The sequence below is a fragment of the Silene latifolia genome, chromosome Y, assembly GCF_048544455.1.
Source record: "Silene latifolia isolate original U9 population chromosome Y, ASM4854445v1, whole genome shotgun sequence".
Lineage (NCBI taxonomy): Eukaryota > Viridiplantae > Streptophyta > Magnoliopsida > Caryophyllales > Caryophyllaceae > Silene > Silene latifolia.
This window is the reverse complement of record NC_133538.1, coordinates 278,287,761-278,294,456: the sequence shown is the minus strand read 5'-3', so window position 1 is coordinate 278,294,456 and position 6,696 is coordinate 278,287,761. Positions and strand designations below refer to the sequence as shown.

The 6,696-nt window shown below is 35.3% G+C and overlaps 1 long non-coding RNA gene across 2 annotated transcripts; it reads right to left on the bottom strand.

The window, feature by feature from the left end:
* Positions 1-847: 847 nt before the first annotated feature.
* Positions 848-3,663, bottom strand: LOC141627108 (uncharacterized). 2 transcript variants are annotated; one of them, XR_012536670.1, is made up of 3 exons: positions 3,340-3,663; positions 1,186-2,568; positions 848-1,066 (listed from the first exon to the last, which is right to left on the bottom strand). It is a non-coding gene; the product is annotated as an uncharacterized LOC141627108 (long non-coding RNA). The 2 variants fall into 2 exon arrangements; XR_012536671.1 differs by having other exon boundaries at positions 3,344-3,663.
* Between the last annotated feature and the right edge of the window lie 3,033 nt (positions 3,664-6,696).

Sequence of the window (6,696 nt, the reverse complement as noted above, 5' to 3'; positions counted from 1 at the left end):
CATATGTAACATAAATTTGTTATGTATTTTTAACATATTAAAAATCAACGTATTAATAAAAATACGTCATATACTAAACTCGAATTAGCAATTCATAATTACTTGTACCAAAATGTTTTACCAATTTATAAATCACAATAACTTCTATTTATAATAATTCATTCAATTTCATTTGTTTCCTTAAATAATAATTTCATCTGAGTAATGAAACAATTCGATTACTCAGACCGTATCTCATTTAATCAGATTATAATGAAATACGTAAATTTTACTTCCAAAATCGTCCGTCAATTTTAAATAATTTAATTGACTCGTAACGTTATACGACCAATTAATTGGTCAATTAAGAGTGTTGCCCTTTAGGTATGACCTAGGGGATCAACTGATCACCACCGTCGCACGACAGTAATGTCAAACTCTAGTCAGCCAATCATTACCGATATGTGTGGACAAGTTGATAGTTAAATATTACTTCCCAATTCACTACAACAAGTTCCTTACTTTCTCGACGCTTTTTAAAGCAATTCTCGACGCTTAAAAGCGTCGCCATTTTATATCTCGACGCTTCAAAAAGCGTGGGCTTTTGGGGTGTCAGGAATTTCAGACGCTTTTTTCCGTCAACCTTGGCGACGCTATTATGTGTCACGAGTGACGACGTTTTTTAGTGTCAGGATTTTTCTACACTTCTTTGCGTCGAAATTAGAAACTTCCCGACGCTTTTTTTCATCAATAATTTTTTTCCACTACTATTGTTTTCGTCACTATAACAACTGTTCTAAATCATATAGATTCATAGTGTATATGAAGAAAACGATAATTAGACTAGAACATGTTCAAACAAAATTTTATAAACATAAAATTACATTATATTATCAACAACTTAAATACATACATTAACATACAACATTGTTATTATACATCTGTCTAAAGTAGAAATACATTATGTCCATAAATCTAAGATATGTCCATCTATCTCTTCAACAATCAAAGCCTCCCACTGCAATCTCGCTTCAACTTCTTGTCTAATTTTCATTAGTCCTCACATTAGTAACCATTCCTTGTCAGTCTACATAGCACACCATTAATCTGATTTATATTGTAGTTGAAGGAAAAAAAAAACGCAAATTGCTAGAGAAGTATATTAGAGTCGATAAACATTAAAACCTCTATGGATCGAAATAGCACCTGATTTAGTAGAATAAGTTTGGAGAATGAATATAACAATCTCAGGCCAGATAAATTTCGATACTCATGTGCGCCATTAGCATCTCCTGCCACTTTGATATTTTCTGCGAGGTTTGCTCTCAGACGTACATGCAAATCACATGAAAAAGAGACAGTTTCAGTAGGTACACGGTATATATCAGTATGATAGTGAAGAATCAGAAAAGGAAAATATTACTTATGTAGAAGACAAGAGAACAAAAGCAAGTTGCAATACTTATTAAACATATCTGATCAACAAAATTTTACATCTCACATAAATTATACAAAAAGTAAGTTACATTTCATGCGGAAAAGAAATGATATTTTCATATTAAGGAAAAGAGACATCTCTTTTACAAGGATTAACTAGTCTCTCTTAAGACGGATATATCCGTAGGTTTAAACGAGACAAATAATTTACCACTTGTATGGATAAGACAAACATCTTGCTATTCCCTAGACATTTTACTTGTCTTATTTAGCATATTTGACTCATTTTAAGTTTAAGGCGGATGCCTCCGTCTTAATCAATAAAGCAACCTGGAAAATAAACTGACCAACGATTTACTACAAGAAAGTGCTCAAATAGTTTTCATTATTGTTCAAAGACAACTATTTTAGTCACATTTTTGCTAGACTGATACTAATTTAAAACTAGTAGCATTACGAATTCTGCATTTTTGGAACATTAAAAAAGTCACTGTTTTACTTTGACACATGACACATAATGACTTTGAGTGTCCACCCCAAATCCTATAATTGCAAGAATGAATCATACACAATTGCCGCTACTCATATAACTTGTATGTCTAAAGTATAAACGGTTAGATTCTAGATAATATGAACTAGTATCCTATAGGCAATCCAACAACGACAAGAACATCATCAGAGCCTTAATTCCAAAATGATTTGGGGTCGACTGACATGAATCATCTTTTAGAACCGTCCATGGGTGATCGCACACCTCAAAATGCGAAAAATATAGAAAAAGAAAAGTGAAAAAGAGTGAAACATAATCCAAACATGGATGGGGATTAAATTCAGAACAGAAACTCTAAAATGACTGTTAGCATGCAGATTTACCAGGCTTCAAAAGAGAATCATTAGAGCAACTATGAATGCTTACCTCTATTGCATCTGGCATCAGAGGAACATGAGCAGAATATAGATGGAAATAGAGAGACCCCAAGGTGTAACTTTTCACATCAAAAAACTAATGAGGGATAGATGCTTGCCTCTCATTAAACACCCTGTGAGAGAGACTGATAAAGGATGGATTCAGAGATTAGAGCCGAGTTAAGTTTTCCCTGCTAGAATACTATGTTCTTAAGTATGCCACTGCCTTCAGATAGTCTGCTGCGACTGTGGATCAAGTTAAACTGAGTTACTGCCGGGTTATATAGTGGCTGATGTGTTAGTTTATTCCATGTAGTCTTGTTACAAGGGTGAACACACTTATCCTTTCTCTTGTATATTATTGATCCAATATATACCATTTACATTTTTGCAAAAAAAAAAAAAAAAAAAAATAACAAAACTTTCATGGACAAACTCCAAATCAAAGCCTATTCCATTTACTCTTTGATTTTAACTCGCCACATAAACTGAAATAACAACGATAGATATTAAGCTTTTGAAAACAACCAAGTACACATTCCTTTTTTCCTTAATCTAATTAGTCATAGCAGTAAGGCAGAAGGGAAGCAGAGCAAAGTAATGATTGTCTCATTTATGCTGTACATGACAAAAATTACTTATTTCGTTATATTCACTTTTCCTTCGGCACGTCTAAAGATGAAGTTCATGAAACACGGTTGAGGCTCAATTCTGCTAAAATAAAATGGTATATATTGAACTTTCTCACTAGAACTCACTAGAAAAAAACACAATGTTTAAATTCAAAGTTAGCATATTAGGGGTAGTGACGAATTCAAATAATCTGAAACCAAGGAATGATATAACCCAAATTGATACTAAGTGCACAGATCTATAACTGCATATCGAAATTAATAAATCCAAAGAAGAATAACAACTCAATTCACACTCCAAGTCATTGCCATGACAGGAACAATAACAACTCAATTCAATTAGCTTATAGAAAGACAACAATGAATACAAAAAGAAACGAAATACCAACAACGGAGGGAAGAGAACTAAAGCAACAAAGTCAGAAGATACAATCTTCGACCCAATTCGGCACTGCGATCGAACTGCCTTAATTAGGGTTCGCATATGTAATCAATCTTCGAATTTTGTAAGATATCATTTATTCACTTAAAAGCAACAATATGAACTCTAAATCACAAATTGAGAGATGAACAATATAACGATTGAATAGCAATTGAGAGAGATGAACTGTGGTTTTGATTAATTTAATTAAGATTCTTTGAGCCGCACGAAATGAATTAGGTCGGCGGTTTGATTTTTTGAGGTATTGAAGAGCGCGAGAACTGGAAGTTTTAGGGACTGGTGGATTAAAAATTAATTAAAAATGATTATTATATTATTAAAATTTGATATGGGTGAAAAAATGGGCCGACGCATATAAAAGCGTCGACCAGAAAGCGTCGGGAAAGTAAGGGAATTGTAGTAGTGATTGTATTCTTTATAATGAGACTTAAACATGTGATCATCATGATCAACAGTTGTGATCGCATTATTGTCGGAGGACACATATTCCAACAACAAGCCGGTTAAAGGTGGTCAGCATCTCTTTGATATGAACACATTGATTCACAAATTCTATTGGGTGAGACATGACAACTCCATCCCCGGATATGAATGGATAATCAAGGGATCCGACTCCATTGTCTTGCCATGGAAAATTTGCCGCATTTCCACTCACCAAAACAACTATCTTATCCTCGTCTCCAAACTTGCCAAGACCATCATCAACGAGCAACAAAATCCAATTGAATAGCCCTCCTCATTGTTATACCGCCTTATCCCTTTGCCTTTGAAGAATTCACAACCAATGACCCAAATGTTGTGGAAGGCAATGATTATTTGACCAAGTTAATGAAGCATATGCATAAGGAGGCTTACAAGGATCGGGCGAATGCCTACCACGCCCAATATCCACCACTCTATCATCTTGCTAGACAAGGACTTCTTGACTCTAAGAGTCCTTTGCCGGATTGGGTGGATAGGAAGGTATTCTTTCCTCATGCCTCTCGAGATGAAGAAAGGGATGTCCGGGTTGCTAGGAGTGAGGAGAATATTGATGATGAGGATGGGGAAAATAGTGAAGCAAGCAATGATGACAATCAGCAAAGTTCAAGTGAAGATGGTGATGATGCCTCCTATTCCTTGTATGATGATGATGATGATGTTGATGATGATATCACAATGAGTGATAGTTGATTGTTGAACAAGCATGAAGGAGGACGCCACAAGTAAAGGGTTGATGGCTTCCATAGCATCTCAACCAATACCATTGTGAGTCTCCTACCTCTTCTTTTACTTTGTTTTTTTATCTCATGATTACTTAACTTGTATAACTTATAGTATTGAACATTTAGAGATTCATTCTTGGACTCTTTGATAGGTAATAGTTTTTGAGTCCTAGCAACATCAAAGGACTGACACCTCGGAAACATTGAGGTGACTATTTTTTTTTGCTCCCACCATAAAGAATCCAAAATGACAAGTCACTTTTCATGCATTGCATTTCATGCCTTATGAATAAACTTTCCTATTTCTGCACTAGAAATAGTGTTTAGTTTGGTTTGGGGAAGTTCATTCATAAGCAACCCGAGTTAATTCAAATTAGCTCTCCCACCTAATCGAAAGTATACATCATATAGCGTAGTTTAGTTTGCATCATTTGTTATATAAATCATGTAGTATGCATTTAGTTTAGAATTCATGCATTTCATATAGCTTCATGCATTTGCATTTGCATTTATTTCCTATCGTTTTGTCCATTGAGGGCAATGTCCATACTAGTATGGAGATGGGAAATTCGAACATTTAACCTTTATTATAAAAGGATAAAATTTGAAAATTTTCAAAAACATGTTCTTTCTTTGTAGCATAGAATTGTATATACATGTTTGTTTGTCACTCTTATCACATGGGGACGACTACGCCACATTCGAAGCATAAGGGATAATGAAGACCGCATAATATGATCTTTCCAAATCTCCTTCTCCCTTTCTTATATGTTAATGACAGTGTGGCTACTTTTTGTTGATGCGGTACGAACCTATGTGATGTTAGGAGTTGCATTTAGTTTATATGGCATTTTAGTTGGTAGAAGCATATGCATTAGAGTTATATATATGTTAGTTGCATCATGGCATGTAGTTTCATGTTAGAATTTTTTTGTGAAAATGCCTAATTGTATATAAGGCCCTTGTAGATAATTTTTCTCCTTGAGACTTTGTTTGCTAGATTACCCATAAGACGCCGTAGGATGTGTCATACTAGTATCTTTTGTCCCATGAGCTAAAGCCTAGTCAAGGGTTTGCATGTGTGTCATCTATCCAACGTTATGATGTGATATGGACATGATCAACTAATCTAGGGGACCTTGATTGACTTGGTGGTTTGGAAACCAAAAAATAATTTTCATTAATAAGTTTGAAGTGCTCATTTCAAAAATTTTGTGATGTGGAGTCGTTTTTAATTGCCAAAGAGACCTTAAATCTTTTGAATTGTTGAAATTGCCGAGAAATTTAATGGAGGCGTACCACTTCAATGTGCTTTGGTAAGGTATCCATTGAATTGGGCTCCCATACGGTTGTGAATTCGACCGCCCAAAGACAAAGTGACTATCACCCCAAGAGCTATTGTCTAGAGGTTAAGCGGTTGCCTAATAAGCTATTGGGGAAAGCAAGACACTAGAAAATGAGGGACAAAGCCCATCTTAGAGTTTTGAAATTTGAAATGCGGAAGTTGAAATGAGGCCAAATTTTGAATGTTAATCAAAACCACTACTTTTGTTTTAATTCAATTGAGCACTCATTCCCAAAAACCTTTTTGTTATGCCACCTTGTTGAGCTTGGGATGATCCTTGGCCTTTACACTTGTAAAAAATCCTAGATTTGTCATGTCATTTGCCACTAACATCATAAGGATCATCCTTCAACCCCCATCCGATCGCCCTTGACGAAAGCATTTAGCAATTGTGGACGAAAGTAGCCTAGTTTAACACAACATGGAGGTGACTTGTTTGTATCCACTTAGACCTAGTAACTTGGAGAACTAATATCTATGGTGGAGTGTGTACCCTTAAATTGCTTTCCTTTTAGATGGTTTCCGTCACTTAGATGAGGAAAGTGGCTTCTTTTGTAGATGCATCCTTTGATTCGTTTATGTGCTTAATGTTCGGATGCATCGCCATTTTGGCAAGCCCCACCTCATAGATATCTTGTTGTGAGTTAAAGGGACGGAGTGAGACCCACTAATTGTCTCACATCGGCTATGTTAGTAGAATTGTAACACTCCCATCTACCACGGAGCCTTAACAAGACCTTCCCTAGCAGC